A 12,471-nucleotide genomic window follows, 5' to 3' on the forward strand; every position below is an offset into this window, starting at 1 on the left:
TGAGTAGCACTTGTTTTACAATCCGGCGTCGTCCGCGGGCGGTGACTTGATGTAAAATAAACGTCTGTTAACGACGAATCACACAACCGCCCACACCCAGCTTTTATATTTGTATGTGTGTAGTTTTTGTTGTTGTGATATATATATATATATATATATGTATGTATATATATATATATATATATATATATATATATATATATGTATATATATATATATATATATATATATATGTATATATATATATATATATATATATATGTATATATATATATATATATGTATATATATATATATATATATATATATATATATATGTATATATATATGTATATATATATGTATATATATATATATGTATATATATATATATATATATATATATATATATATATATATATATATATATGTATGTATATATATATATATATGTATACATATATATGTATATATATATATATATATATATACATATATACATATATACATCTATATATGTATATATATATATATATATATATATATATATATATATATGTATATATATATATATATATATGTATATATGTATATATATATATATATGTATATATATATATATATATGTATATATATATATATATATATATATATATATATATATGTGGGACAGGGTGGCGCAGTGGGAGAGTGGCCGTGCGCAACCCGAGGGTCACTGGTTCAAATCCCACCTAGAACCAACCTCGTCACGTCCGTTGTGTCCTGAGCAAGACACTTCACGCTTGCTCCTGATGGTTGCTGGTTGGCGCCATGCCTTGCATGGCAGCTCCCTCCATCAGTGTGTGAATGTGTGTGTGAATGGGTAAATGTGGAAGTAGTGTCAAAGCGCTTTGAGTACCTTGAAGGTAGAAAAGCGCTATACAAGTACAACCCATTTATCATATATATATATATATATATATATATATATATATATATATGTGTAGGTGTGGGAAAAATCACAAGACTACTTCATCTCTACAGAACTGTTTCATGAGGGGTTCCCACAATCATCAGGAGATTTTAATGGAAGCATTCACATACAATGGTTTATATAGGGCACAGAGTGGGTGGGTACAGGCAGGCGTAGGGTGTGGTGATTGGCTCATGTGTTACCTAGGAGGTGTTTCCGTCTGTGGCGGCATGTTGAAATGATTTCACTGCGCTTGTTGAGGGATGATAGATCTGGATGATATATAATAAACAGTTTCTCTTTTAAGCATAGGTTGCATCTTTTATTACCACTGTTGTAAGGTGTGCTGGATGCAAGAATTTGCCATGTTATTGAATATTCAACATAGGCGCCAGCGCCCCCCGCGACCCTAAAAGGGAATAAGCGGTAGAAAATGGATGGATGGATGGATGTCTTTGAGGTTCCAAATGTGTTTGCTGAGTTCTGTAGAGTTCCGCAAAGTCTGGTTTCTAAAAGAGGCGTTGTGATTATTCCATCTTGTTTTGAACGCTCCTTCGGTTAATCCTACGTACGTGTCGGATGTGTTAATGTCCTTGCGTGTTACCTTTGCTTGGTAAACGACTGATGCCTGTAAGCACCCTCCGTTGAGAGGGCAATCAGGTTTCTTGCGACAGTTACATTCCTTATTGGTTTCAGAGTCGTTTAGTCTGGGGGTAGGCAATCCTTTTGCAATTGCTTTGTTGTGGTTTGAAATGATTTGTTGTATGTTATTCATACAGCTGTAGCTCAATTTAATGTTGTTCTTGTTGAATATTTTTCTTAGGGTGTTGCCTTTGGGGAAGTGTTTGTCGATCAGAGTGAGGAACTTGCGGCCGATGTTGGTTGAGGCGTTTTTGCTGAATGGCGGATTGTACCAGATGATGTTGTTTCGTTTTCTGCTCTTTTTTGGTTGGTTTCCTGGAGTGGGTTCATAGGTGAGGTTGAAGTTGTATCCGCTTTCATCAAGTGCTTTCTGGTACGGGGGGGTTGCTTGGTCGAATTCAGCTTTGCTAGATGACAGCATCGATAGCCTTTGCGGAACTCTACAGAACTCAGCAAACACATTTGGAACCTCAAAGACAATAATGTTGAATATTCAATAACATGGCAAATTCTTGCATCCAGCACACCTTACAACAGTGGTAATAAAAGATGCAACCTATGCTTAAATTAGAAACTGTTTATTATATATCATCCAGATCTATCATCCCTCAACAAGCGCAGTGAAATCATTTCAACATGCCGCCACAGACGGAAACACCTCCTTATTAATGATCTTTCATATCTAACATTGTCATTAATGATCTTTCATATCTAACATTGTTATTAATGATCTTTCATATCTAACATTGTTGTTTATGATCGTTCATATCTAACATTGTTATCTTACATATCTAAGATTGTAATTAATGATTTTTCCTGTCTAACATTATTAATAATGATCTTTCATATCTAACATTGTTTTTAATGATGGTTCATATCCAACATTGTTATTAATGATTGTTCATATCTAACATTATTTATGATCTTTCATTTCTAACATTGTTATTAATGATCTTTCATATCTAACATTCCTATTAATGATTTTTTACTATCTAACATTATTAATGATCTTTAATATCTGACATTGTCATTAATGATCTTTAATATCTGACATTGGTATTAATGATCTTTCATATCTAACATTATTAATAATCGATCATATCAAACATGGTTATAAATGATTGTTCATATCTAACATTGTTATTAATGATCTTTCATATCTAATATTGTCATTAATGATCTTTAATATCTGACATTGTTATCAATGATCTTTCATATCTAACATTATTATTAATGATCTTTCATATCTAACATTGTTATTAATATTTCATATATAACCTTGCTATTAATGATCTTGCATAGGTAATCTTGTTATTAAGGATCTTTCATATCTAACATTGTATTAATGATCATTCATATCTAACATTGTTTCTAATTAGCTTTAATATCTACCATAGTTTTTAATATTTCATGTCTAATCTTATTAATGATCTTTTATATCTAACATTGTTATTCATATTTTATATCTAACATTATTAATGATATTTCATATATATTCTTGTTATTAATGATCTTTCATATCTAACATTATTGATATTTCCTATCTAATCTTATTAATTATCTTTCATATGCAATATTATTATTAATGATCGTTCATATCTAACATTGTTATTAATGATCTTTCATATCTAACATTCTTTATTAATGATATTTCATATCTAACATTGTTATTAATTATATTTCATACATAATCTTGCTATTAATGATCTTGCATAGGTAATCTTATTAATGATCTTTCATATCTAACATTGTTTTTAATGATCGTTCATATCTAACATTGTTTTCAATGATAATTCATATCTAACATTAATATTTCATATATATTCTTGTTATTAATGATCTTTCATGTCCAACATTATTAATATTTCATATCTAATCTTATTAATGATCTTTCATATGTAATATTGTGATTAATGATCGTTCATATCTAACATTGTTAATGATTAATCATATCAAACAATGTTATGAATTATCTTTCATATCTAATCTTGTTAATAATGACCTTTCATATCTAACATTATCAATGATCTTTCATATCTAACATTGTTATTAATGATATTTCATATATAATCTTGTTATTAATGATCTTCCATAGGTAATCTTGTTATTAATGATATTTCATATCCAACATTATTAATGATCATTCATATCTAACATTGTTTCTAATGATCATTCATATCTAACATTATTAATGATATTTCATATATAATCTTGTTATTGATATTTCATATCTAACATTATTATTAATGATCTATCATATCTAACATTGTTATTAATCATCTTTGATGAACATGAAGTATGTCCATACAAGGTGAAACCACCCTGACTACGGTCCATGCAGCGTTTCCGAACAAGACTACTGTCTCAAGTGCCTCTGGGCATGACCGCCTTCTTGAGCAGGTCACTTGGATGAGGACAGGAGGAAATCTGCCCGGCAACTGCAGTACGTGCTGCCATGTTTGTGTGTCTCACGTGCACACCATCACGTGCACATCTTACACTTCACTGCCTTCCATCCTTGCGGGAACATGTTTGTATCATTCCTGCTGACTAAGACTCTGACCTATTACACATTATGGCAATTATGCTGTTGTACTACAATACTGTTACTGAAATATCGATGCCACCAATACAAGATTGTATTACTCTACTTTGTAATATCAACTCTCAAATCAAAATATTAATACTTTTCATACTTTAGTTCAGGGGTGTCCAATTTTTTTTCCCCACCAAGGGCCGAAAAAGCAAGTATGGGGGGACATTTTGATGTGTTTGTATCTTTAAAAAAATGCTTGGATATTGTAATTATACATTTAAATAGATAACTTTATTTTCTAGGTAACTAAGCATATTGTTATTAATTATTAGTTATTTTCAAATGTATGCTCCCAAAACAATTTGAAATGTGGAGTCATCAGACCACAGAACACTTTTACACTTTGCATCAGTCCATCTTAGATGAGCTACGGCCCAGCGAAGCCGGTGGCGTTTCTGGGTGTTGTTGATAAATGGCTTTCGCTTTGCATAGTACGGGTTCTAACTTGCATTTACAGATGTAGCGACAAACTGTAGTTACTTACAGTGGTTTGCTGAAGTGTTCCTGAGCCTATGTGGTGATGTCCTTTACAAGTTTTTTGATGCGGATCGAAGGTTCATTCAATGGTACGTTTGATGATATTACAAGACTTGATGGTGAAATCCCAAAATTCCTTGCAATAGCTTGTTGAGAAATGTTGTTCGTAAACTGTTCGACAAGTTGCTCACGCATTTCTCCACAAAGTGGTGACCCCCGCCCCATCCTCATTTGCGAATGACTGAGCATTTCCTGGAAGCTGCTTTTATACACAATAATGGTACCCACCTTTTCCCAATTAGCCTGTTCACCAGTGGGATGTTCCACATAAGTGTTTAATGAGCACTCATCAACTTTCTCAGTTTTTTTTGCCACTTATGCCAGCTTTTTTGAAACAGGCATCAAATTCCAAATGAGCTAATATTTGCAAAAAATTAAGTTTTCAAGTTCGAACGTTAAGTATCTGGTCTGAAAAGGATTTGCAATTCGTTGTATTCTGTTTATATTTACCATTTACACAACGTGCCAACTTCACTGGTTTTGGGGTTGGTATTCAGTGTTGTGAAAATAATCCAACACACAACAATTGCTGTTTAAAAGACGAGTGATGATAACTTTGTCCATATTTAGCCTGAGAATCACTTATTTTTCTTGCAATTTTGTCAAAGCTGGGCTTCACAATGCCATGGTACATGTTGGAATTCACATTCTCCCAATGAACCACAGCTCATCCAATGTGGGCAGCACTTCTGCAGGCCCACATCCCAAGTGTGTTGACGCAAAAGTGGTTGTGTTGGGTTTTTTTCAGCGCAGAGTAATTCTGAACTGCTGTAAATTTCCTGCTCACACAGCATTTCTCATACCATATTACATGACTCACGTAATACTTTTCCTTTAGTGACTGTGCCAGAGGTACACATGCAATCTACTGAGGTGGCAAATTACGACACAAGCAATCTGAAGATCCCCATCATAAAAATTCCTAGATGTGATCCAAATTATTCAAGGAAGATTACACAAAATAAACGTAACATTATTAATATCAATACTACGGATACCATTAACAAAAATTCCTCAACATCAGATCATTGTCTCCCAAAACGTTGTGAGTTAATGAGGTCATTAGAGACAACAATCTTAACATTTTGGTCTCAGCGAAACCAGATGAATTTTTCCCGCTTAACCAGGCAACTCCATCTAACTGTACGAGTGCACATGTTGCTTGTCCCCTTAAAGGGGTGGAAGGGTCGCACTAACATAAAATGAAAACCTTAACCTTACCCCAAACAGAGGTAATAAATATAGACCATTTGAGGTGCTTACTATAAGGTCTGTCACACCGCTACATGCCCCTTAAGCTGACCAACACGCCGGATTGTAGTCAGCTGGAGGCGTGTCTTAATGAAATTAAACAATGGACGTCCGCTAACTTCTTGCAACTCAACGCCAAAAAAACAAATGCTGATTATTGGTCCTGCTAGACACCGACCTCTATTTAATAATACAACTCTGACATTTGACAACCAAACAATTAAACAAGGCGACACGGTAAAGAATCTGGGTATTATCTTCGACCAAACTCTCTCCTTTGAGTCACACATTAAAAGCGTTACTAAAACGGCCTTCTTTCATCTCCGTAATATCACTAAAATTCGCTCCATTCTGTCCACTAAAGACGCTGAGATCATTATCCATGCGTTTGTTACGTCTCGCCTCGACTACTGTAACGTATTATTTTCGGGTCTCCCCATGTCTAGCATTAAAAGATTACAGTTGGTACAAAATGCGGCTGCTAGACTTTTGACAAGAACAAGAAAGTTTGATCACATTACGCCTGTACTGGCTCACCTGCACTGGCTTCCTGTGCACTTAAGATGTGACTTTAAGGTTTTACTACTTACATATAAAATACTACACGGTCTAGCTCCATCCTATCTTGCCGATTGTATTGTACCATATGTACCGGCAAGAAATCTGCGTTCAAAGGACTCCGGCTTATTAGTGATTCCCAAAGCCCAAAAAAAGTCTGCGGGCTATAGAGCGTTTTCATTTCGGGCTCCAGTACTCTGGAATGCCCTCCCGGTAACAGTTCGAGATGCCACCTCAGTAGAAGCATTGAAACTCATTTGTATACTCTGGCCTTTAAATAGACCCCCTTTTTAGACCAGTTGATCTGCTGTTTCTTTTCTTTTTTTCTCCTATGTCCCACTCTACCTTGTGGAGGGGGTCCGGTCCGATCCGGTGGCCATGTACTGCTTGCCTGTGTATCGGCTGGGGACATCTCTGCGCTGCTGATCGGCCTCCGCTTGGGATGTTTTCCTGCTGGCTCCGCTGTGAACGGGACTCTTGCTGCTGTGTTGGATCCGCTTTGGACTGGACTCTTGCGACTGTGTTGGACCCATTATGGATTGAACTTTCACAGTATCATGTTAGACCCGCTCGACATCCATTGCTTTCCTCCTCTCCAAGGTTCTCATAGTCATCATTATCACCGACGTCCCACTGGGTCATCATTGTCACCGACGTCTCACTGGGTGTGAGTTTTCCTTGCCCTTATGTGGGCCTACCGAAGATGTGGTAGTGGTTTGTGTTGTGGTTTGTGCAGCCCTTTGAGACACTAGTGATTTAGGGCTATATAAGTAAACATTGATTGATTGATTGTGACACGAGCAGATAATATAATTATAATGGAGGATTTTAATATCCATATGAATACCCGATGACACTCTCCGTGCATGGTGCTCCAGTCTATAATTGATAGCTGTGGTCTCACATAAATAATAAATGAACCCACGCATCGCAACCGTAATAAGATAGATCTAGTCCTCCAAAGTTATGATATTCCAACACACTAAAGTAATGTCTTATTACCTTATAAAATTCAAAGTTCTGACTCTTTTTCAACAAGCTACTAATAACCACTGCTTTAGCAGCCGCAACATTAATGCTGTCACAACTATGACTCTTGCTGGCCTACTGCCTTCGGTAATGGCCATCCATCCATTTTCCACCTTACGAGGTCGCGGGGGGTGCTGGAGCCTATCTCAGTTGCATTTGGACGGAAGGTGGGGTACACCCTGGACAAGTCGCCACCTCATCACGGGACAACAAGCCATTGCCAAATTACAAACCCCGTTTCCATATGAGTTGGGAAATTGTGTTAGATGTAAATATAATCGGAATACAATTATTTGCAAATCAATTTCAACCCATATTCAGTTGAATATGCTACAAAGACAACATATTTGATGTTCAAACTGATAAACTTTTTTTGGGGCAAATAATCATTAACTTTAGAATTTGATGCCAGCAACACGTCACAAATAAGTTGGAAAGGTGGCAATAAATACTGATAAAGTTGAGGAATGCTCATCAAACACTCATTTGGAACATCCCACAGGTGTGCAGGCTAATTGGGAACAGGTGGGTGCCATAATTGGGTATGAAAACAGCTTCCCAAAAAATGCTCAGTCTTTCACAAGAAAGGATGTGGCGAGGTACACCCCTTTGTTCACAATTGTGTGAGCAAATAGTCAAACAGTTTAAGAACAACGTTTCTCAAAGTGCAATGACAAGAAATTTATGGATTTCAACATCTACGGTCCATAATATCACCAAAAGGTTCAGAGAATCTGGAGAAATCACTCCATGTAAGCGACATGGCCGGAAACCAACACTGAATCACCGTAACCTTCGATCCGTCAGACGGCACTGTATCAAAAAACGACATCAATCTCTAAAGGATATCACCACATGTGCTCAGGAACACTTTAGAAAAACCACTGTCACTAAATACAATTTGTCGCTACACCTGTAAGTGCAAGTTAAAGCTCTTCTATGCAAAGCGAAAGTCATTTATCAACAACATCCAGAAACGCCGCCGGCTTTTCTGGGCCCGAGATCATCTAAAATGGACTGATGCAAAGTGTAAAAGTGTTCTGTGGTCTGACGAGTGAAGCTTTGAAAGGGGAGTTCTTTTCCATTCTTGTTTTACATAGAGCTTCAGTCATACAACAGTCCGGGGTCTCCGCTGTCGTATTTTACGCTTCATAATGCGCCACACATTTTCGATGGGAGACAGGTCTGGACTGCAGGCGGGCTAGGGAAGTACCCGCACTCTTTTTTTTACATAGCCACGCTGTTGTAACACGTGCTGAATGTGGCTTGCCATTGTCTTGCCGAAATAAGCAGGGGTGTCCATGAAAAAGACGGCAGCATATGTTGTTCCAAAACCTGTATGTACCTTTCAGCATTAATGGTGCCTTCACAGATGTGTAAGTTACCCATGCCTTGGGCACTAATGCACCCCCATACCATCACAGATGCTGGCTTTTGAACTTTGCCTCTATAACAGTCTGGATGGTTCGCTTCCCCTTTGGTCCGGATGACACAATGTCGAATATTTCCCCCCAAAAATTGAAATGTGGACTCGTCAGACCACAGAACACTTTTCCACTTTGCATCAGTCCATCTTAGAGGATCTCGGGCCCAGAAAAGCCGATGATGTTCTGGATGTTGTTGATAATTGGCTTTCGCTTTGCATGATAGAGCTTTAACTTGCACTTACAGATAGAGTGACCAACTGTGGTGACAGTGGTTTTCTGAAGTGTTCCCGAGCCCATGTGGTGATATCTTTTAGAGATTGATGTCGGCTTTTGATACAGTGCCGTCTGAGGGATCGAAGGTCACGGTCATTCAATTTTGGTTTCTGGCCATGCCGCTTATGTGGAGTGATTTCTCCAGATTCTCTGAACCTTTTGATGATATTATGGACCGTAGATGTTGAATTCCTTAAATTTCTTGTAATTGCACTTTGAGAAACGCTGTTCTTAAACTGTTTGACTATTTCCTCACGCAGTTGTGGACAAAGGGGTGTACCTCGCCCAATCCTTTCTTGTGAAAGACTGAGCATTTTTTGGGAAGCTGTTTTGTACCCAATCATGGCACCCACCTGTTCCCAATTAGCCTGCACACCTGTGGGATGTTCCAAATAAGTGTTTGATGAGCATTCCTGATCTTTATCAGTATTTATTGCCACCTTTCCAAACTTCTTTGTCACGTGTTGCTGGTCTAATTCTAAAGTTAATGATTATTTGCCCAAAAAAAAATGTTTATCAGTTGGAATGTCAAATATGTTGTCTTTGTAGCGCATTCAACTGAATAAGGGTTGAAAATGGTTTGCAAATCATTGTATTCCGTTTGTATTTACATCTAACACAATTTCCCAACTCATATGGAAACGGGGTTTGTATTTGAGTGTGCTGCTGGTGAGTCACTCCAAGTAGTGACGTTCAGACGTGCGTCGAAATGAGAAACTTACTGATGAGCGCCTATAAAGGTCCTTCCCCCTTCCTTCACCCATCCCATTGACCTTTCCTGAGTCCCTGGCATCATTTGTCAGCACGCAGGTGAATCATACTCACAGAACATGAATCATACTCAGAGTGACCTCATTATTAATATGAAGGATTATTATTATTGTTATTATATAAAGGATGTGTGACAGATGGAGTACACATGCTCCTTCACTTGCTTACATCAGTGGTGTCCAAAGTGCGGCCCGGGGGCCATTTGCGGCCTGCCTTTAATTTTTTAAACGGCCCCACGGCACATTTTAAAACTACGATTGAAAATGTTTTAAAACGTAAAAAGTGATATAAAGGAGCAAACGGGTGAAATGTAACAAGAAAATGTTGCAATGTTTACTCTAATAACACAAAACTTTCTTTAAAAAATGATAATGAATCAAAATTAATGTCATTATGAATTATTGACCTATTCAAGGCTCCAATTACGTCACGTTAAATTTTCCACTTTGAGATATTTTTCGGGGAAAATGTTACATATTTTGTGTTTGCCATATAAAAAACTGAGCTGTTTTTTTTAAAGAAAGGCCTAAAATGAACAAACAAAAAACATAAAGAACAATAAAACTTATAATTGACGGATAGATCTGAAGTTGATCTTGAGATTATTGTGTTAAAAGTAAACAGTAAAAACAAATGTATAATTTATTTTCTAACACTTTAATGAGTAGGACCCTTTTGGATCCTCAATAATTCTAGTGTGATTTGTTTCTTAATGTCATTGCTCAAAAAAAAAATAATTAATTAAAATGGTGTTATGATGTATTGACCTTTTTAATGCTCCAATTATTATATAATCTCAAATATTCCACTTAAAAAAATTATTGGGTGAAAATATTGCATAGTTTGTGATTTTTACATTAAAAAAAACAGGGTTTTTTTGTGACAAAAAGAGCATACAACTTAAATCTTTAAAATCATTATATTGACAGATAGACCTAATGTTGATCTACAGATTTAAAACTTAAATAATAATAAAAAAAATATACTGAATAATGACACATTTAAAAAAAAAATTGGGACCAAAACCCTTTAGAGTCCCTGGGATCAAGCCTGAGTGTAGAACTAAATGTATATCTTTATACATATATTGTTTTTTAAAATAAAAAATATCAAAATGGCCCCCACTTGCTTTGTTTTTTCAGTGTGCGGCCCTCAGTGGATATAGTTTGGACACCCCTGGCTTACATGAAAGGCCTGTTTTTATGCTGTACGTCAGAGGTCAATCAGAGGTCGGAGAAAAAGATGAGTGAACAGGCTCCGACTCTGGTGGAAAAATTCACGAGAAAAGAACCGGGGATAAAACAGTTTGTGAGTTTTCAACAAATGCATGAGGTGCAGTAACGAAAGGCATTTTTGAAATGTTCTTGTGTGTAAAACCACATTTGTGTCCAGACATTGCTTTTAATGCTTTCGAGCAGATAATAATGTTGCTATTTTCTCTTAACCCATAACCTAAGTAATAAATACAAATCATTTGGGCTCCCGCAGGGCCCTATTCGGACTTTATTAGTGAATTTTCAGAGTTTGATGGTGGTCTAGTGACGCATGAAGATAATATAATTGTAATGGGGATTTTAATATCCATATGAATACCCCGTCAGACCCTACGCGCGTGGCTCTCCAGACTATAATTGATAGCTGTGGTCTTACCGTACTTGCCAACCTTGAGACCTACAAATTTGGGAGATTCACTGAAATTCAAGTATTTCCCATATATATATATATATACACACATACATATAAACATATACATACACACATATATACATACACACACATATATATACATATGTATATATATACACACATACATATAAACACACACAGACACACACACACACATATATATATATATATATATATATATATATATATATATATATATATATATATATATATATATATATATGAAATAATTACTTGAATTTTAGTGGTCATTTATTTCCACATATACACACACATAACACTCCTCTACTCATTGTTGTATTTGAAAGTGCAATGCTTTGCAGTCAGTAGTACAGCCTTAAAAGGAGCATAGGTATGTGCAGCATCTGTGACATTTAATTTACAGGAAAGGAGTGAGTTTAGGGTTGATTTGTCCATCCTTGTTCTCTTCTCTGTCACAGTCTTTTTTGGATTTTACTACCTGCTGTAATTTTGAAGCCATGCATGATGGGAATCCGGATGTTGTGTGTCAGTGTATTAACGTCCCAGCTGGAATAAACACACTCTGAGAAATAGCTCCGTGCCTGCCTACATTATGGGTTATAGATAAACCTATGGATAACGGAGGCATATATAATAGTCTATGAATAACGGAGACATATATAATAGTCTCCTTCTTGTTGTGTGTGCAGTTGTGCGCTCTTCGAAAGCTGTAGTTGTGACTGAGCCGGCACGATGTTTATATGGAGGTAAAGTGGACGTGACAACAGGAAGCCCTCACTCAGGTCTGA

The sequence above is a fragment of the Nerophis ophidion genome, linkage group LG10, assembly GCF_033978795.1.
Source record: "Nerophis ophidion isolate RoL-2023_Sa linkage group LG10, RoL_Noph_v1.0, whole genome shotgun sequence".
Lineage (NCBI taxonomy): Eukaryota > Metazoa > Chordata > Actinopteri > Syngnathiformes > Syngnathidae > Nerophis > Nerophis ophidion.